Consider the following 22,742-nt stretch of genomic DNA (forward strand, 5'->3'; position numbering starts at 1 on the left):
CCCCACATCCTTTCCCCACTTTCATGGTTAGTAGTTGATTCTGTTTCAGGCAGCGCTGACATCAGAGTACATTCCTCAACTACAGACAAGTGTCTATTCACACTGTGGGGCCATCACCTTTCTAGTCTGTGGCCCCACCGTCTGTTCCCTTGTGCCGGAATTTTCAAATTGAGGTAAGGAATGCTATAATGTCAGAAACTCATTTTGAAGGGATGCCACGCCCCTCCCCCCCTACTGACATTTACTGGGAGCAGTCCTTTGGCTGGCCTACCCTCCTGCACAGCATTCTGGAAATTTCCAATTTGGCAATTTCAACCTAGATTGAGAAACACCTCTCCTTTCAGCCAGAATTGGGTTCTTCCCTATAAAGGTGTAAAGGACAACCTTGGTAATTGATGCAAGGGTTCTGCCTGCCATTTCATTATTTTATTTCAGTAGTTTTAATGAATGTGTGCCATACCACCGGGTCAGAGTGCTTTCCAGAGTCAACAAAGTTTCAATTATTGTTCATGTCTGGAAGATTACACATAAACCAGTCAGGGTCTTCCAATATACAGGTGACTGTTGCCGGAAGACTCAATGTCACCACAAACTGGAATATGTGATAGGCAAGTGCCCTTAAGAAACTGCCACCTTCGCAGGAAAAAAAGCCAAAGACATTAAAAAAAATCCTGGTAGACAAAGACTTGAAAGAATTGAAGAAAATCAGGAATTTTGAATTCAATAGTGTAATTGTTCGGGAGCAAGGACTCAGGATGAGCAAGTGAAGGGAGTGAGGAAAAAAGCAAATAAACATGCCTTTGTAGCGATGAATAGGGAAACATCACTTACAACGCTACTTTTACCACGCAATGCTTTTACATCGCAGCTTTTACAACGTAAACCATTACAACGCATTGCGCTGGGGGGCGCTCTAGGATAGGGAATACGTTTAATTTACTATCCAACACCTTCCCTAGTGTCCACGGGGACTGGAGTTGGAATAGTAAATTAAACTATTCACTATCCAGCACCCCAAAGCGCTATGCGTTGTAATGGTATGCGTTGTAAAAACCGCGATGTAAAAGCATGCGTGGTAAAAGCATGCGTTGTAATGTCGTACATCCCGATGAATATCTCCCAAACTTCAAGAGATTTATTGTGGCAAATTTTAATGTGATGTCCCGGAGATGTCTGTGTAGAACAACCACTGCTCTTACAACAGTTCAGCATTTAGTTGTAACTGTGCCCCCTGTAGGCACTGTAAGACAATATTTCACATTACCTTATTCCCACATAGGGGTCTACGGGCCATGCTATAATTTGCAGATGATGCCTTTCATACAGCTGCATCAGCTGAAGTTTAAGGGTGAGGGTGTTCCAGTCCCTTTCTAAGGACAAATGCTCAGCCAACAAGTGTGACTGAGTTGTGCTCCTCCTAGCTCACCTCCTGCAGCAATTACCCTGCAGGCTGACTACAATCTGCCTGCACACCCCTCCGAGGTCTCCTAGCCACTTGCAGGATGCTTGTGGGTCCAGCACAATTCTGGAATGGTCAGAACTAGTCCAAAGAAGTCTAATGGGGTGCTTTTGCTTCAGAGTCCCTAGCAAGCCCACCTTCTACTGTCCTCCAGGGGGAGTGGGAAAACGAATGCCACAAGCTACAGAGAGAAAGGCCACTATAGTCCAACAATACAAGTGCAGAGTGGAAACCTCAACTACAGACAAGGGTCTATTCACACTGTGGGTCCATCTCCTTTCTATTCTGTGGCCCCACAGTCTGTTCCCTTGTGCCTGAATTGACAAATCGAGGTGAGGAATGCTACAATGTCAGAATCTATACCCAATCCGAAGGGATGCCACACCATTCTCCCTCCCCTGACATTTCCTGGGAGCAGTCCTTTGGCTAGCCTACCCTCTTGCACAGCATTCTGGAAATTTCCAATTTGGCAATTTCAACCTAGATTGAGAAACACCTCTCCTTTCAGCCAGAATTGGGTTCTTCCCTACAAAGGTGTAAGGGACAAACTTGGTAATTGAGGCCAGGGTTCTGCCTGCCATTTCAATATTTTATTTCAGCAGTTTTAATGAATGTGTGCCGTACCACAGGGGTGTCATAGTACTTTCCAGAGTCAACTAAGTTTCACTTATTGTTCATGTCTGGAAGATTACACATAAACCAATCTGGGTCTTCCATCATGCAGGTGACAGTTGACGGAAGACACAATGTCACAACAAACTGGAATATGTGATAGGCAAGTGCCCTTAAGAAACTACCACCTTCGCAGGAGGAAAAAGACAAATACATTAAAAAAACCTTACTGGTGGACGAAGACTTGAAAGAATTGAAGAAAACCAGGAATTTGGAATTCAATAGTGTAATTCTTCAGGAGCAAGAACTTGTGATGAAGAAGTAAAGGGAGTGAGGAAACAAGCACATACACATGGCTTTGTAGTGATGAATTCCCCAACCAGACTGAAGCCTTCATATAGTAAAAATACAGGAAGAGAAAATGACATCATACATCACACAACAGGAAACACAAAGGTTTGGGAAAATCAGTAAGGAGTCAAAGAAGAAATGTCAATGACGTAAAGGCAAAAGAAACAAGAAAAGAAGAATGATAGAAAAACAAAAGAAAAGCAAAAGAAGAACCAAGACAGCTGGTGGTCCAGCCGGGATGCAAAGAGATCCCCTGAGAATGGGCCCCACTTTGCTTGTATGTCTGCAAACACCTCTGAGTCTAGTTTCCACAAGGTGTAGTCTCTCTGGTGGCGAGAGTGCCAGTCTGCCACTTGATTTTCCTGGTGCGGAAGGTATTCCGTCATCACAGAGACTTGATGATCCAGGCAGTATTGCCAAAAACTGATCAAGAGATCTGGAAGGACTTTGGAACGTTTACCTCCTAGATGATTGATGTACCTGACTGCTGATACAGTGTCCATCTTTAGCAACGCACAGGATTGTGCTCTGTCTCTTGTCCAACACTGAACCGCAAAGGAGCCCGCTAGGAGTTCCAAGCAGTTGGTGTGTAAGGATTGTTCCTGATGAGACCATGAACCTCCCGTGGAGAAATAGCAGCAGCGGGCGCCCCAACTGGACCTGCTGGCATCCGATTCTATAACCAGATCCGGGGCGGAACCGGAGATTGCTCTTCCATTCCACGCTTCCATATGGGAGAGCCACCATGAAATTTCATCCCTCACTTTTTCTGTGAGCTCTACCATCTGAGAATACATGAGACCCTGCCATAGATGAATCACCTTGAGGCGTTGCAGGGCACGGTAGTGTAAAGGCCTTGGAAATATGGACTGGATAGAAAAGAAAAGGAGTCCTATAAGATGGACAATTTGCCGCTGTGAAGTGCGGGGTCTGGCCAGCGTGCGGCATAGCTTGTGTCTTATTTTCGTCACTTTCCAAGATGTAAGACTGAGGGTTGCAGTTACTGAATTGATTGTAAAACCTAAAAAGGTTGCTGACTGGGATGGAACCAAAAGGGATTTCTTTTTGTTTATCACAAATCCGAAGCCCTCTAAAAGGTCTACTGCAGCTTGCAGATGGCATAACAGTTGAGTTTGTGACTGAGCCATGATGAGCATGTCGTCCAGATAAATGATAAGACGGACACCTTGCACTCGGAGGTGTTCCACCGCCGGTCTGAGAACCTTGGCGAAGCACCAGAGGACAACCCGAAAAGAAGACTCAAAAATTCGAACGCCTGTTCGTGCCACAGTAATTGCAGGAAGTGCCGATGTGGCGGGAAAATTAGTATTACAAAGAGATATTTTGACAAGTTCAAACTATTTTAAACATGAAGATTTACAATCGTATTGTTTGTGTACTCAAATAAACTTCCCAAACAACGATAGTTTGACCAAGTGTTTTCTTTTTTGTATGATGTTTAACATGTTCAATCAAATAACACAGATTTGATTATAATGGCATTACATTATACGTGGTACATGCATTGATAAGTGATTCATATTCATCAGTTGAAATGCAGTATTCTAAAGTCACAAATCAATTGTGTGCTGCCCTATGCATTTCAGGACCCATTGTCCCTTCTTCAGGGGCCGGTGAAATTTAAACAAAACTAAAAGGTTCTCAAAAAACCACCATAGAATTAAACGCAAAAAGTACTTAGGTACCAAGTGGTAGGACACCCCTCGACGGGTGAATAAGGCAATTTCTGCCTTGATGTTAACATCATATGCCAATGATTCTTGTTGAAAAACAAAATAGAAAACACATAGTGTCACAAATTACTACCACCGGTAATGTCAAAAACAACAGACAGGAAGCTAATGTTCCTGCCTATTTTCCTTATTTACAGAGTATCTCTCAGCAACCAGTCTCTTTTCCTTATATCATTTTGTATTAGGTGCAATCAGGGATCCGTGCAAATATTTTCCTTGTGTTACGTTGCTTACATCGGGTAGTATTTACTGTTATGTTTAGTTTCCTTCATCTCTTTAAGATGGCCGCCACACTTACTCTTTCACACCCAGAGTTTCTCCGTAAGGGCGGAGTTTCAGTAAGGTGGTTTATCCCCGGGATTCGTGGCTATTTTTCACATTTAATGGGAGATGGTACTGGGAGCGCTGCACAACGCCGGCAAACTCTTGACCAAGAAGGGCGCGTTACTCTATCTTTATTCGGTAAGCAGACATCGGAAACTTGTGCTTATGATTGAGGCTTTTCGGCCTGCTTACAACATTAGCGGCATACTTCACTCATGTACTTACATTGTATGCTTAAATGTTTTTCTCCTATTTTGCAAGCTTTGTCCTCATGTTCTGGCACTATGCGCACCACTATTTTATCCCATGACAAACACTGTTCATTGATTTTTTAACTTCGGATATTTAATTCTTAACCCGCAGGTTCACCTAAGTTTTGACATCGTACTTGTGAATAAGATTTTGGTTGTGTGTACCAGTAAGTTGTGATTTCAGATGTTTACCTTAGCACACATTTCATCACTAAGCTTTTCACCTTGTTCACCCTCTAGACATCGGCATCCCTTCATTCTTTCTGAACTGGGTGGTAATTCTGTTCAATCTTAGCTTGCTATCTGTTGTTTTTGACACCACTGGTGGTAGTAACTTGTGACACTATGTGTTTCCTATTGTGTTTTTCAATAAGAAGCATTGGCATATGATGTTAACATCACAGCAGTCATTTCCTTATTCACCGGGTGAGGTGTGTTCCAGCACTTGGTAGCTAAAAACTTTTTGTTTTAATTCAATGGTGGTAATTTGAGAATCTATTCATTTTGTTTACATTTCAGCTGCCCCTGAAGAAGAAACAATGGGCCCCGAAATGCATAGGGCAGCACACAATTCAATTCTGACTTCAGAATACTACATTTCAACTGATGAATGTGTATCACGTATCAATCCATGTATCATGTATAATGTAATGCCATTATAGTCAAATCTGTGTAATTTGATTGTACATGTTAAACATCACACCACAAAGAAAACATTTGGTCAAACTATCATTGTTTGGGACGTTTATTTGAGCACACAAACATTACGATTGTAAATCTTCATGTTTAAAATTGTTTGAACTTGTCAAAATATCTCTTTGTAGTGCACACAGTATTTCAAGCAATCATTGTGCTTGATTTTCGTACACATTATTCATTTTAGTGGGATGGACAGCCCACTGACACTGTGTAGCACACTGTATCATATAAGTTTGAATTATTCAACGGTTACTTTGCAGAAATTGTTCATTTATCTACGGTGTCCACTATTAATTTTCAATCTTATCAGGAAAATCTGTAGTACCAGATAAGCATCTTTGAGATCTAAACGGGCCATCCAACCCGAGGGCCATAGGGCATCTCGAAGGAGGTGGATTCCCTCCATCTTGAAATGGCTGTATACCAACCATACATTGACTTCTTTTAGATTCATCACTGGCTGCCGACCTCCGTTGGTCTTGTCCACTAAAAATATATTGCTGACAAACCCTCTGGGATGAATGGTTGTGCATTGGATAGCATGTTTGGATAGTAAGTCCTCTATTTCTGCATCTATTAGGCCCATCTCCTCTACAGAGAATGGAATTGGCTATGGTCTGGCCTTCTGACAAGGGGTCCAGTAAAACTCTGACTGGAAACCGTGCGTGGTCTGCAAGACCCATGACTCTGAAGTAAGCTTGCGCCATTCTCTGGCGAAGTCTGCTAGCCGTCCACCCACCTGAACCCCCAGAGGAAGATTGTACACTCACCGGGATTATTGTTGGCGGATTGTCCATTCTGGCCTCTCCCTTGGAAACGCTGTCCTCTGGTAAGGTAGAAGTTTGCAAAGCGCGTTTGGTCCTGGTAGCTGTTACTGCGTCTGGAGCCTTGCTCTCTGGAGTAGGGTTGGAAAGTACCCCGGCCTGCCGAGCAGCCCCTTCCATGGCCGGCCCCTTGGAAAGCCTGAGGGGAGAAAACTTTCTTTATAGAAGTCTGGGCCTAATCAATGGAGGTAAAAGTGTTTATGAATTTTCCCAACTCCTTGATGAAAGGCTCCCCAATTAGTCCTCCCTGGGCCACCGCTCCTGCCTCTGACGCGGCTAAGTCTCCAAGTTTTGAGTCCACCTTGATATAGCAGTGACCGTCTGCGTTCCGTGGATAGTGCACAGTTGGCATTACCTAAGAAGATAATTGCCCTCTGCGCCCACCCACTGTTTCAGAAACGTATTCATTTTAAAGCACTGGTTCTGGTCTTTAAAGCCTTTCATAAGATCGGGGCTCCCTACCTCAGTGAAAGATTTCAACACTACATTCCCCAACGCACTCTGAGGACATCTGCTCAGCTTCTGACCTCCACGCCTAAGGTCCGACTGTCTCCGATCGGGGGTAGATCCTTTCAAGTGGCAGCCTCTCGTTTATGGAACACTCTACCTGTTTGTCTCAGACAGGCCCAAGACCTCCTCACGTTTAGGCAGAAATTAGAGACCTGGCTCTTTCAACTGTAAATTTTCGGCCAGCTATCCGCACATAGGTGTTTTCTTTTTGTTAGCTGTTATGTGGTCTTTTGCTCCAGCACCGGGACATTCCTGGGAGTAGCCGTGCGCTTTATAAGTGCCATGTAACATACCAACATAACCCTGAGAGTGCTTCCGGGGAAATGAAGGCGCCCGAAGACTTGGCATCCTCGGCCATGTTGAGGATTTTTGTAAGGGGACCCACTGCATCCAGTAGCTTATCCTGGCAAGCTCGCTAGGACCGATCAATTCCCTTCTTCGGGTCCTTGACGAACTTTGCCAGGAAAGTGGCCATCTTTGGGTCACTGTCTGGTGTCAGTTCTACTTTACCTTCCAATGAAGGTCTGGGGCATTCTGCCTTAAGACAGCTGCGTGCTTGCTTTTCAAGAGGCTTAAAGAGTCTATTCGACACATATTGTGCCACCTTGTCGCAAGGGACCCACTCTGCTGAACGGGGGGTGTAAAATCTGGTCCGGGTCCAACATATTGGACTGAGTGTGTTCTGCTGGTACTTCAGAAGGGGTAGGGGATGGCCGCCATGGCCTGGACGAGCCAGTCTCGTCATCGGAGGGGTCATTGTCCAGAAAATCTGGGGATGGTGGAGGGGGGTCCATTGCTTGTGGCTCGGGCTCTGGACGTGGAACAGTAGGCAGGGTCTTGGCCATAAAGGCCTGTCTTAGGTGCTCAAAAGTGTCCACATCCACCCCTCCTCTCTAGGGCGCTTAGCTGGTGTAGTGTCAGTAGGACCTGGTTCTGGTGGGGCAGGCAATGGATTAACTGTATTAGGAGCTGGTTGGCATCTTTTTGCGCATTCCCGCACTATTAATTGGGCCAGACGCTCTTCCATGGGGGATAATCTTCATCTACTGCATGGTAATTTGAAGCATCTACCGTGCCATAGAAGTCGTCATCCCATGGGATACCATCCAAAGGATCCCCATAACCTTCTCCTGTGGTTTCCAGAGATCAGAGATTGTGAACAGGTAAGGGTAATGCTTGATGTAAGATCTTCGTACTAATGTATTCAACTTTAACTTCCCTTTTAACTTTCTTTCCTACACAGGAAGGATTTGAGCACAGCCACCGGCTGGAGATTAAACCACTGGATTTTCAGTGCTTATTAGAGTGGGCAAAGCCGCACAATCATGGAATTCCCCAGAAACACTGCTACCCTGGTGCGGAATTCAAATTATTCACCAGGGGACCGTGTTCCTTCCATGACCTTCGCGGTCTTTTAATCAAAACGGCAACAATCGGCCCCGTCAGACCCCTTTGAAGGGGCATAAGTCTCCCAGGACAAGGCTCTCAGTGGTATAAGCTCCTTACGCACTCGGACCTGTCAGTTGAAACTGACAGGAATTGCGCGTCAGGAGCCGAAAGTCTGCCAGAGCCGCATTCCCCGTAGCGGGCAGAGGACTGCACAATGGCACCAATAACTACGATCGCGAAGGAGCGAGTAGCATTCCCGCGATCAGGCAATTACACTGAATAGAGCACACAAACTAATCAATTAACATAACAATCAAGCTGCATAATAAAACATTCACAAAAACCTATTAAGGGCAGAGGAAACGAAACAGCACTTAACTGTGGCAGCGAGCGGCGAGGACTATTACATCGCCATGGGGATCCTGATTGGCCATCAAAGGAACTACTATGGGACTCTTATTGGTTGTGTTACAATGCCACTCCCAGAGACTTCTGGGACAGTTAGTCTTTTCTTCATTTTAACGTGGGAGCCTGAAGAAATATTGTTTTAAAAATATGCTGCTGTTGAGAGTTGAAGCATAATCCTGGCCTCCGGTCCTGACATAGAATTGGAACCAACTTCTACTTAAGAATCAATTTATTCACAAGTATCATGGGTTCTGCATCATTACAGCATTAGAACCACACCAAAGTACAAAACTGCAAATAGTCATATTTAAGTGTTTAGGGCCAGATGTAGCAAGCCAAATTGCGATCACAAACGCTGAAATTCTGCGAATGTCGCATTTGTGATCGCAATTCAGCTGTGCAATGTAGAAAGGCAAATACCTACTCGCAAAATAAGGAATCATTAAAATTGTGATTCCTTATTTTGCGCAAGCATTTAGAGAATCGCAATTTGCGATTCCCTAAATGCTATGCTAGTAGGCATCACAAATTGCGATATAGCCCTAAGGAATCGAAAATTACCACCAACTTCAAGTTGGTGGTAATTTGCGATTTCCTTTAAAAAGGCACTTTTTTGCTTTTTTGAAAGTGCCATGTGGCACACATTCATGCCCTTAAGGCATATATGTGCACCATATGTGCACACATGCACATTTCAGGGGTGCAACAGGATGTCCCTTTGGCACCCTTGCACCCTTGAAATTGCTCATGCAATTGCGCGTACCTATTGGGTACTCACAAATTGCATGCACAATTCCCATTACTTCCTATGGGCCTCTGGGCCCGTAGGAATGAATGGGAAGGTATTCCTTGATTGCGAATCGCAATTTGCAATTCGTAATTAAGGAATATTAAAGAATTGCAAAAAAATATTGTGATTCCTACCTACATGGCATTTTGCAAGTCCTTCATAGCGATTCCCTAAAAATCGCTACTAAGGACTCGCTAAACTGCTTTTACCTACATCTGGCCCTTTTAGTGCCTCATCTCCTGAAATCTACCTCACCAAGTAAGTTCAGTGAATGTGACTCACAGATCTGATAGAGATAGAAAACAATCTAAGACACCACTGTTGACTGTCACAATAAGTAACATGTACTGAGGGGACAAAATTGAAAATTAGAAAAATTGTGAAGAGATGGAGAGGGAGAAGCAAATTGGGAATACCTCAGATGGCCGGATGTATTTGGGCGAGTAAGATCAAGACATTCTCTCACCTTCTGGTACACTAATGCAACTCCAAGCAAAAAACAAACCCTCAGACTTCAAATGCACTTAACTGAAGATTGCTGATTACCATATTTTTCATTTTTTGTTAATCAAGTTTTATTGAATTGAATTGAATTGAATTGAGTTCTTATATAGCGCAGCTGCCACCCTACGGGTATCCTGGCGCTCAGACCTGAGAAGCCAACCTAAACATCAACCGATAGGATAAAGGGGAATAGGGGAGGGCTAGAAATCGTGCCTAGGAAAGAGCCAAGTTTTCAGGCTCTTTCTAAACTCAGCCAAAGAGTTGGCTTGTCTAATGTTCTGAGGCAGCTCATTCCATAGATGAGCGGCTACAACACTGAGAGCCCTCCCCCCCATCCTAGAGCGTCTAAACCTGGTAGTCATCAATAAATTTGCGCTGGAGGAACGGAGCTGCCTCTTGGGATTGCACCAGGCAAACTTCTCCTGCAATGGGACAGGACCCAAGTCATGTGCTGCTCTGTAGGCAATGCAAAGTGATTTAAAGTGAATCCTTTCTTTGATGGGCCGCCAGTGAAGGTCTTTCAAAGCCAACATTGTGGAGGACCCACGTTGCCTGTTTAGCAACATCTTCGCTGCCATAGGCTGGACTCTCTGCAGACCCTGAAGAATGTATTGCAGTGCTCCTAGATACAGGGAGTTGCAGTAGTCCAGCCTACTCAGCACAATATTCCTCATTCCTCATTCCAATATTCCTTATTGTAATACTAAAAGGAGAACAATGGTGTGACACATGTCCAACTCTGAATGGATCAATTAATGACTAACAATGCAACAAAAGCAGTTTATACAACAAGATGGCTTCATTGAAATCTTACACATAGAAACTTTAAATGGCTTGTAACAGCAGAGACAAGAAGATAAATACAAACATTTAACAAAGGGGGGAACATTGAGAAAATTGGGAAGGAGAAAGTAACCTAGGGCCTGTCACATTTAGTATAAAGTGGCAAACATCCTTTAATCTCCTTACTGCGGTGATATCACATGTGGGGTCAGAGGTCATATAATAACGCCACTTTATGTATCTAAGGTGATATCTGAGCTGCGCAGAGCACAGTTGGCTGCTCTGTTAATTGGCAATCATCTTCCTATACATTTAGGGTCATATGTAGGTGGCCAAATACCGGTCGGTAACGGCCGATTTCGGCCGTTACCGACCGGTATTTTGAGTTTCAGATGTAGGTGGCCAAATTATTACCGATTCTGTATATTTACCGAATCAGTAAATTTACCGAATCTGTAAATTACCGATTCGGTAAATGTACAGAATCGGTAATATGGGATGTAGGTGGCACTGAAAACAGTGCCACAGGCCCTTAGGAATTTGTTATTTACCAAGAAATATTATGGCATGGTAAATAACGAATTCCTGTGTACATGCACATCTGCCCTAAGGGCATGTATGTGTGCCACATGGCATACAAGCCAGAAACAGGGGTGCAACAGGGTGTCAAAGTGTCACCCTGTCCCCCTTGTAAAATCGGTAATTTTATCGATTCGGTAATTACTGAATCAGTATTTTCTATTGAATCCTATGGGCTTCAAGGCCCATAGGAATCAATGGCAAATACCGATTCTGTAATTACCGAATCGGTAATTACCGATTCTTACCGATTCGGTAATTGTTACAGAATAATTACCTACATGGCATTTACCGAATTGTAAATACCGAATCGGTAAAATTCGGTATTTACGATTCGGTAAATGCCATTTACCTACATGTGCCCAGCTCTTGGTCTTACTGTTGTCTTAGTATTCTATCTGCTTGCAGTAGATTGTCTCTAGTCATCTAAGATGTCTCTTCATGTTTCAGCGAGTTTATCTAACTGACCATTAAATCTCTGTATGACTCGTTCAGATTTCACTATCTGCTCCATTTCTCTCATTCGTGTCTCTGCAGCTGGGGACTTGTCCGATTTCCAGAAACAGAGTGCACATAGTTTTGCCACGGCCAAGGCTCCTGCAAACAGTCTGTCTCTATGCTCTGTGATCCGTGGATATTTAAGTATGTCATGCAATACTGCCTCTCTCTTACTCAGCGGGGAAAGTGATTTATTTGTCAAGCTTTATTCTGGACCAATTTGCATCCTAATACACACGTAGGACAGAGCAGCCCTGCAGCATGTGGCCGATGTCGCTGTTTGGGGCTCGACATCAGGGCCGGACTGAGACCAGCAACCAGCCCTGGCAGGTTGCTTCTCCACCGGCCCTGGTAACGGGAAGGGAGGGGGTTGTTACCCGCAAAGCACTGCTACCGCTTTTCTTACAGAGGGCCGATTTTGCAGCGCTGCTACAAAACCGTAACTCTGTAAGAAAAGCGGCCCCCTGCGGCCACAAAACCGGCCCCCACCCCTCCAGCCCACCGGGGAAATGACTGGTGCCCGCAAATGCCAGTCCGGCCCTGCTCGACATCCCAAGCACAAAGGATCACCAGACAGACCTGATTTGTGTAGCCTTTGAGGCTAGCTTCGAGCAGATATGTGTGGTGTGTTGGTAGAATTTCATCTATAGGAGGTGTGATTGTATGGTCAGTTACGATCCTATAAAGTCCCACTAATACCCCCTTATAGGTGTTTAAATATTGCAAAAGTAAAGGATCTGGTAACTCTAACGAGTCTGAGCCCAGGAGCTTTTGAACACAGTGCCTACATCTTTGCTAGTCCCAGAAGTGTTTTGGGGGAAAGCCGGATTCGAATTGTGCCTTTGCAAATATTTTCAGTCTATCCTCTTTAATGAGTTGGCCTGTGGAGGTCAGCCCTGGTATAGTGAATTCCTCAGACTCCATGCAGATTTTTCTGTTGCCCCAGAGATTAACTTGTGTGTGTAAGTAGCTGTCTAGGTGGCGTAACTTGTCGACTCTATACCCAGTATACACTGCAGCATGCAATATGGCGTACATTCTCTCAGTCTGTCTCTGGGTCTTGGTATACACCATACGTAGTGCTTTAAATCGGCCGGCACTGTCCGATATGGAGTACCAGAACTTTTTTTATTTTGAAAGTGCGAGTACCGGCAATTCTCAAGAGAAATGTAATACTTTTAATTGGAGAGTACCGACACTTCTAAAAAAAAAAAGCAGGTGCTCTAGTACAGAGTACCTGCACTTCTATTTTTTCCATTTCAAGCATTGACCATACGTGAATGTAGTTTCAAGAGAGGTATACATGTTAAACCGTAGCTGTGCCTGTTGTGAGGCTAACCAGTAGGATTCCACATTTGGCAGTTGGAGACCCGAGCTTCTGTGGCCAGGTATAATTTAGCCAATATAAACCAAGGTTTTCTGCCGTGCCACATGTATCATCTTCATATTTGTGATAATGTTTAATGTAGTCTGTTCAGGATTCGATGTGGGAGCATTGGAAAGAAGTATTTCAGGGGGAGGAGGGTGTAAAGTTGTGGTCTCTAGGACCACATACTTCGTAAAGGAAGACACAGACACACGTTCGTGAGGGGACTAAGCTGGCCTCCAGCATGTGCACTCGGGCTCTTTTATTGGCAGGGTCATCTGACCGGTGATGCCTGTGTTGGATGGGTGTGGGGTGGGTGTATGGCCAGCCCTCGAGGGAGTGGCTGTTAAACTAGTGCCTGTTGAGACACTAGAACGTGGCCAGCCGAACTCTACATTCCTCTCAAACTTTAATGAAAAACAAAACAAAGTGCAACCTGTCGGAATGAATAAAAACGACAAAATAGTACTTAGTCTCACAACGTTGAGAGGCAGTCTGGAGGACATCGGTGGACAGGTGCAGCTGGAAGCACCTGGGCATCCCAGCAGGTGTCCATAATATAACCAGGTACTCCTGGGCACGAACACTATGTGGAGTTTTTCTGGATCCTTTGACACAGCATATCAGTTGAGTCAGTGTCCACTCATGCACTGATGTTCAGTCCTGCATGCTCTTGCTGTAATGCAGTTGGTGTCAACAGTTCAAACTACAGTGCATCAGGAGCATTTGTGGAGACAAGCTGCGGAGCATACTCTTGGGGAATCTTGGCACTGTGATGACAAGTCTTGCCAGACTGGGATGGCATCGACAATGCTTGAGACATTTTCCTCTGAAGCCCCAGTGCCTCACGGTACCTTGTCAGAGGAGCATGTTTCAGACCATCTCTCGTACCAGAACACCTTCGTGCAGAAATGTCCTTGAGGCCCTTTTCACTAGGTTGCCATGTGACCACGTGGACTGTGCAGGGCTTAGGTGGGCTGCCTGGGGCACGCTGCAGGATCGCTGACAGGAACACAGCTGAGTCATTTGTGCAACCGCCATTGTAAGTGACACAATGGTCAGTGTGCTTGCCAACAGGACCCAGGTGTGGGTGGGCTGTCAGATAGTCTCTGGACACTTGGTCTCTCACATTGCCAGGGGTGCCTTGGTCTCTTGGTGCTTTGCTAGTGGAAGGCTCAACCCTTGTGATGAGTTGCTGCTTTGTTGGATTGGGTCATGCACATGGCAATGATGGTATGGTTGCCATTTTAAGATCTGGATGGCAGATTGGGATGATTTGCATGGAGTAAGGGTGACTGAAGGGACTTTGTAGCCACGTTGCTTTGTATTTTTGATTGTGCTGTTCTGCTCCTTTGGCCTGTGCAGTTGTGAGCAAGGATGCCATCTGTCTCTAGCAGCTGTTGTCAGGTGGCTGGATGGACTCACTGTGAAATGGGGACAGATATGCAGTTCACGCCATCATGCTGCTTCCATTCGGTACTCCCATTGGGCTGTCTCCAGTAACATCACTGCACCCCGGGGATGGCTTGAGTCTGTAGGGACACTCTCGGGTGGTGGCACAAGTTCTCAGTCTCTTTACCCTGTTATCTTGTGCTCTTACTTATCTGTGTTCATCAGTTCTTTCGATGTGGCAGGTCAGGTCACACACTTCTCTTTCTTCTTCGGTTCTTGTTTGCAGTGTGGCTTCCTGCCATGCATTGTCTGTTCTCCTCACTGCAACCTCTTGCTTGCTCCATCACATTTTTATGGCAGTGTCTTGGACCACTTGCAGGTGCAGTCCTGTCAGTAGAACTGGATGTCTTCTGACATGTGCGTCAGCCATTTCGTGGACAGCAGTGGAGGTAGGTGTGTTTTGACGGACCCAGTCTGCATCCTCTTCCATACCTTTGTACTCCTTAACAAGGTATTCCAGTTGCAACTCAGGATTGCTGTGGGTAACCAAGGTCTCCTTTCATTTGTGATGGTGGCAGTCTGTCACTGGGGAACGTGCGACTCTCCTTGTGCCTATAATGGGTTGGTGTGTGACTCAGTCTTACAGCAGTGTGGGGGAGGAGTCTCCCTCAATAGTCTCCTTGCCCACTGCGGGGCAGTACTAATGCAGTTAGGGTGTAGATGCTGTACGTCCTGCTTTCAGGCCACGGTAAGCCTTTCCTCTACTCTTGTCCCTGGGGAGCGCTGGGTATGTGAGTAGGGTAGATGGCATACAGCTCCTTACTTGTCTCATTGTGGAGAGCAGTGACAATCTTCCTCCTCATGGCATCCGCTTCTCTTGGGGGCACCTGGCAGGCAACCAGGCCCTTTCTGTGACTGACATTGTCTGTGTGGGTGCCCTCAGCTTAGTCCCTGTACACTTGTGTCTTCTTTCCTAGTGGACCTTATACAGGTCTTTTCCCTTCCTCAGAGATCTTCTTGGTGCTGCGCTCCCTGGAAAGGGTCACCTTACTTCTGTCTTCTCTTCTTGAACTAGAGGGTGTAGGGCTTGCACTGAGGACTGCGCAGTTGTGGCACTGGGTACTGTGTAGGTTCGGGCATGCTTGGCAGGATCAGTCAATCTGTGTGACACTCTCAATGGGGAGCCTGCTGTGGCCATTTAGTGCTGGGGCTGGCTGGCTGGCTGGCTGGCTGGCATGCCCCCCTCCTTCCAGTCATGCATTGTCTCTGTGCCTCTTGAGCTTGTACTAGTACCCTTTCAGGCAACGATGGGGCTATCAGGCATTCTCTTCCTGGATTCCCTCAGTTGGCACTTAACGTGTCTGCCCTTCCTGCTTGCAGTAGTGGCTGTTTACCACTGGGGCATGCCGTGCTGTCTTCCTGATTGTGGTGGAGGCAGATGGCCATGCTTTGTGCCTTCTTCTGCTGTCAGACGTTCTCGGCAGCGGCATGAGCCTGTAGTCCCGCGCCCAGATCACACTACACCAACTACGGCCACTGCGGGAAGTCAGTATGTTTTACTGTGCTTTGCAGGCTCTTCATACGTGTAGGTGCTACCTCCTCGGGCCAGGGCTGAGGTGCTTTGCAGCACGTGCTCACTAGGTGGTGCTGCAGGTGATTTCAGGAGGCTAAAGCAGCTTTCCCTGTGCTGCAGGCAATGTGGAGACAGACGTAGGACATACAGTGCCTGGTAAGCTGCCTTCAGTACTGTGGGCTACACTGAACTGGAGGTGCCGGATTGGAGTTGATTGATGAGGTTCACTGGGCTACTGCCAGGTGGTACTGCATCCACTTCAGGAGGCCTTAACAGCATTTCAGCAGCTGTGGGCTTCAATACACAAGCAGGCACTGTCCAGAAAACATCGGCAGAGCAGCTTGATTATGGGCAGGGGTTGCCTCTGATGTGTGTTGCCTCACACGCTAGTGGTACTTCACTTTGGCCTCCTGCCTAAACTAAATCATACCTTTATTTGTGTGTGTTAGGACACATTGGTTGGGCACAACAGTGAGTATTCCTCTCCTCAGGTGACTGGTGCTCAGCTTCTCTGCAGGACCTTCTGTCTGTCTCACTGATCCTGCCACTGCGGGCAGCGTGTGACAACGCTGTGGGCTTCTCCCACCTTAAGCAGATTTGGGGCAGGCATATGGATGCAACTGTGGGGTGGTGTTGGAAATGACCAGTCTCCTTGCTACCCTTCTTCAGCCAGCGAAAGTGTTCACTCTCATCGTGGGGTGATGGGTTACCTTCCTCCAAACATAAACCTCACCCGCAAGTTACAAAACTTCCAGAACGCCGCCGCAATACTGGTCCTCAACCTACCATCGAGGCTAGAATCACATTCAAGATCCTCACCCACGCACACAAAGCCCTCCACAACACCAGACCAGCATACCTCAACAGCCAAATCAACTTCCACGCACCCCAAAGATCCCCTACGATCAGCCCAGTTCTCTTACTCCGTGGTCCGCCACGCGAGAAAAACTCGATAAGGAGGCCGCTCCTTTCCCTTCCTCGTGGCCAGAGCATGGAACGCCCTTCCGCTCCACCTCAGGCAGACAACATCACTCCCCATCTACACGAGAAACCTCAAAACCTGGCTCTTTGACAGACCCCCTCTTTGATGGACTGGAACCTGCACCTCCCCTCCTCCCCAGCGCCTTGAGAGCCTTACGGGTGAGTCGTCGTGCTTTACCAAACCTGTGATTGATTGATGGATTGAAAAGACAAAAAAGCGAGCAGTGAAGCAATGATGCCTGCGAAACAATGAGATCTGAAAGAGGCAATGCTCACTAGGAGTGACAAACACCAGATTTACAAGCTGGAGTATGAATAAGAAGTAGGCAAATGAGAGTGACAAAGGAAACCAATCAATAGTGATCAATTCAAAATAGGAAACAAGATGGCAGTGGTAATGACGAACAGTTAGCACCTCCTTTAATTTTGCAAGTACACAATGGAAGCCGTTATAGCGTGTTCAGATGAATAAAACACTATGCCATCATATTAGTGCTACTTAGTATATGGAAACTCGATTTTACATATGCAACAAAAATTTAAATACAATTCAGAGCACAGCAAAAATATAGTTTTCATCCGACACCATGGTCGGTCTAAATTTAATTAGAACAGCACTCCAAAATAACCAAAGTTGAATAACACAACAAAGTCCATGATTTGTTGACAGGTAGATAGAACGTAGGTGCAGACAGCCTACACATGTTTTGTCGCGTAGACGACTTTTTCACGGCTTGAAATGTTGTAATACCGTTTATTCTTTTCAAATGAGGTCAAAACTTCCAGCCCCCTTCGTATAGCGGGCTACTCACAAGTAAATAGTAATTAACCTCTTCATTTTGTTTGAAGAGAGCGTATCATGGATCAGCATCGGGCATGCATTAGCCCATTGTTCATAGAGGGCAGCCCATAGTCGTAATGCTCCTCATTCCTTGGAGTCAGTCAATAGTGATCAATGTGCAGGCTCCAAGCCCCTCTATGTTCTTGGTCCGCCGCAATATGTTTTGAAAGAGACAAAGCATGAGCTGTCTAAAAGTGACCTAAAAAGCAAAACTGCCTCTCATCCAGTAAGCCAGAAACTTCTATACAGTTATAAACATTAATCAAATGCAATATCCTACTAATCATGTATGAGGAGATTAAATGGATCAGTTTTTTACTTAGCATGTGCCCTAGTATTTTTCATCTATCCTTCATTTCGGAAGCATCAAACCAAAATTCTCTTGAAATATTACGTGGCTTGCCAAACATAGCCACAATTCCAGACATTTAAGCAAACGTTCAAACAAACATATGAAACATATTTGGATCCCAGGCATTAAGGAAAATGCGACTTAGATGACAAATGACATAAATACGCATTTAAAGACCCTTCCAAAGCACTCCATCTGTAACATATTGAACAAAATACGTAATACAAGGCTATTGTTTTACTCACACATGCTATCACTCACATATAAGTCTGGTGTCAAACATCAGTTGCAGTAACTATTTAAACAACATGCGTTGTTGTAAAGTCCATAAAATATTTCAGAATATACTGTTCAAACTAAATATTGTCTCAAAAACAGATTCCTTAAATAAGTAAATCTGAAATGGTTTAGGGAGTTCACAATGATCCATTGCAACAGCAATAAACTGAGTATCAACAATTACATTATTGGAAAAAAAAAAGAACAAAAACTGAAAACATAAAGAAACCCCGAAAAGCAAAGAAGGAACCCGTAAATTGTTTAAAGCAAAGACTGAGTGTGACTGCAGACATTCACCAGACATTTTCCGATAAGAAGCACGCAAATAAAAACTTGCATTTACGGACTTGTGTAAAAAAGTTATAAGATGAAACGAAAGAAAAAAGTACTAACTACAAAAGAAAAGAAAAAATGTACAGCAAAGAGACGAAACGAACGAAAAAAATTAAAAAGTGGAGTGCTGTGTTTAACAAGATACTTTAACCCACAGATAGAAAGCAGGAGGCTGCAGGCTGATAGATTATTCATCAGCCAACAAGCACCTCCTTTCCACCCCTCTATTTCATAGCTGTGGTGGCTCTTACACCAGTCAAATGGTGTTGCAAGGGCATGAATAAAGGCAGCCTGGTGAAGAGGGTGAATGAGGACCAGTCCAGTGGATGTTTCACAGCCGCTGGAATTTCTAGGTCCGTGGCTTGATCAGAGTCAGTCATAAGTTCAAGTTCAAGTTCATGCGACTGTGACGTCCCTTGACCTACTTGCCGTTTGGCTACAAGATACCCTTAGGGCAGTTATGTTTTTAATAGAACTCATTTTTCAGGCCATACTGAAAACTTAAATGACCCCATCCTTTTTGTTTTACTTCTAAGGTCCACAAACATGCAGTTCATTACTGACTACACCCGATGGCCCCTCTACCGAAAACATGCAAACAAAAGTTGTCATGATTGTATTTTTGGCAAGCTGCCATTCCCGTGGCTTCTTCATGCTGCGTATGGTACCTGTACAGACCCACACTCACTCAGAAAAATTACAAAACAAAGGGGGATATTCACAAGGAAGTGGCGGAGAGAGGCGTTAGCCTTCTTGGCGTAACGCCTCTCTCCGCCACTTCGAAAAAGTAAGGCTGCAACAAATTCACAAGGACATGGTGCAGCCTTGCTCTTCCCCCTGTGATGGCACATAGGGGTATAATCACAAGAAAGTGTGATAACTACCGCAAGAGAAGCGTAAAGCAACTTTCAACATCGCAGTCTATAGCGGGAAAATAACCATGTGTCAACCTGGAATTCACAACAAGGCGAAAGCATGCAATAGTCACCAGATAATGCGTCAAATGTCAGCGTGAAAATCAACACCACGCTGCAAAAAAACATGCAATGATGCCAATAGCGGTACAAAAATCAGAGAAAACCAGCCACAGGCCTGAAACTCCCACGCGTCTGATGGGAAAATGCACTATAAAAGAAAGAATTAAAAAAAATTAAAAATAAAAACTGCGCTGCAATATAACATGGATGCACCCAGACAGAGTGCAGAGGAAAAGCAGAACTCCACAAGACCCACTGAGGTACTGCCAGGAACCTTGTGTTCGGGGAAGGGCAAGGACAAGAGGAGGAGGAAGACGTCTTCAGTCCGTAGGAAGACCGGATCATAGTCACAGAGGTGATAGAACGCCATCAACTACTGTTCGGCACCTCCACTGCGGCACTGACAACCCAAACGGAAAAATGGCAGGCCATCGTCACCAACGTCAATGCAGTCAGAGTGTTGAGGAGGTCACTGGAGGAGGTCAAGAGGTGCTGGCATGATAATGAGTAGCACACTGCACACCCACGATTATCGTGGACCCTGTCACTGATAGCCGTGGCACACTGCAGCACACATATAAAAGCCAAGTAGGCCCCGTCCACAATGTGCACAAAGGGGCCCCCCTCCACATCACCAATAACACAACCGACCCATGCACATGTGCTGAATCCAGCAAAGCAGCGGCTCTGTGACCCACACTGACTATGAAAATAACACTGCATGCCCGATAGCATGGCAGCAGCACAAAAACATGAGATGGCCCACGATTCGACATGGAGGTGTCCCAGTGCGGATCACATCCGTAAAGGAGAAGGTCACACTCTGACATCTCCACGTGCACACACAACCCATGCCATACAATACACACAGCAGACAAACAATGCACCAATCACATAACATCAGCAATGACGGCAATGAGGTACAAAGTGCAACACCAACACCATAGGACATGGTTCACAACAGGTCCTGCATGTGCGTAGTAACTGTTCACTCACATCTGGCATTGCCTGACACTGTGTGATGATAATGCACGGGTACTACCCCACATCCATCATGTAGTCGAAAAATACACTGACTGCTATCAAATAGCCAGCTCCACCAAAACAGTGACAATGTACATCGGCATGCAGTCTGCATGTAAACATCTGCAAATCCTCAACATACATGTGTAACTCTGTTAACCTGCATTACCCCTTTCACATTGCAGAGGGACAAACAACACTTCCTGCAAGACACACCACACTTCACATCATTGATAATGAAGAGGGCAACCTGCACATATGTCAAGACACCCTTCAATGGATAATGGACAGCCTCCGCACCCCATCCTCAGGAGCAGGGCCGGCCAACTGCCCCGAGGTGTGTTCACCACCTGCACAGAACACACAGCAGGAAACACACACCACCATGGCTGTCTCCCAGCACGCCCCTGGCCAATACATGGAGTTCCAACAATGTGTGTGGGGTTGCCAGGTGGAGTTGGCTGAACAGCTGTGGGTGGGTTTCGAACTTGTGGCAGCCAAACTCGATGACGTACGTGGGTGTCAGAGTCCCATCAGGGACCATGTACAGTCTCTATCGGACACCGCCTGTAGGCACCATGCTCCACCACAGACCTTGGCTGACCTCGCTAGGGCCATGAATCAAATACAAGAACTGTTTGGTCAGACAGGCACCAGCGATTACAGCACAGCGTTGCCACAGATGTGGAGGTCAATGGAGACCCTGGAGCAGATGCAGGCTGGAAGTATGTCTGCCACAGCTGGACACCAGCGGGTAGTATCTGGGAACTTCAATGCCCTCCAGTACTTCTTCTTGCCATTGCTGCCACTAAGCTGTTCCCAGATGACTGCAGCGGGAAAATCGACACACACACAGCTCCGACCCCTGATGAGGCCGTGGCACACAGTGATGCTGCCCCGTCACTTTCGCAGTCTGTTGTGTCAGTGGCACATAGAGATGCAGCCATCAATCTGCCACACACACCGGACACACCAGACACACCGGACACAGAACCCTTATCAGGGCAGTGAGAAGGGGATGGGAATAACTGTGAGAAAGGAGGCAGTAGCATCCATCACCGCCATATGCCCTGTCTCTGCCTGGTTATGACCTATGCATCATGCCCTGGGAAATACCTCCTACTGACCCCCGGAACACTCAGCGGTATTCACCTGGACCCGACACGGTCTCCCATTTCATCACTGCTGGCCAATTACACAGCAATTCTGCTGCGGACTGCACTCTCCCACTTCCTAATCACTTCACAATCCCCAAAGGTCTCTGGTTGGCCTACCACTGGGCTACAATGTAATGTGGGCTTGGATGGCCATGTACAGCTCCAGCTCCGTCAATCACCTAAATGTGAATAAAACATTCTAAATCACACAGATGTGTCATTACTATGTTCACTCATGTATGGTAGTATGGCTGGATTTGGGACAATGATTGCACATGAAGGTACACCATGGTAACTGACATCTATGTGCATGTGTCCCTGAGACACATGGCAAATTGGATGACTGTGAAGGTGAGTACTAGCTGTGTCCCCAATGCACATCAACAACAATCTCACGACCCCCCCCAACGTAGGCCCACGTCCATGTGTTGAATGGGGTTGTTGTAGGAGTGACCAAATCGGTAGCAGGCCAGGAGTGGTGTCCTACATCACATGTGACAACAGAACTTCACGACCCATACCTACTTACAAACATCTGTGTGGACACATTCTGTTATGATATATGACATTGCTCCACATGGTCAGAGGTTGGACACCATACTCACATTGCTGAAGTCACATAAGTGCACATTTCAGCCAGCACCTATCTCAAAACAATGTGGGGCTCACATCACAAAGGAACACACCCCTTTTGCACATGCGTCAGTCAGTTGCTCCCTGTGTAGGGCCAATG

This window comes from Lissotriton helveticus, chromosome 1_1 (assembly GCF_964261635.1).
Source record: "Lissotriton helveticus chromosome 1_1, aLisHel1.1, whole genome shotgun sequence".
Taxonomy (NCBI): Eukaryota; Metazoa; Chordata; class Amphibia; order Caudata; family Salamandridae; genus Lissotriton; species Lissotriton helveticus.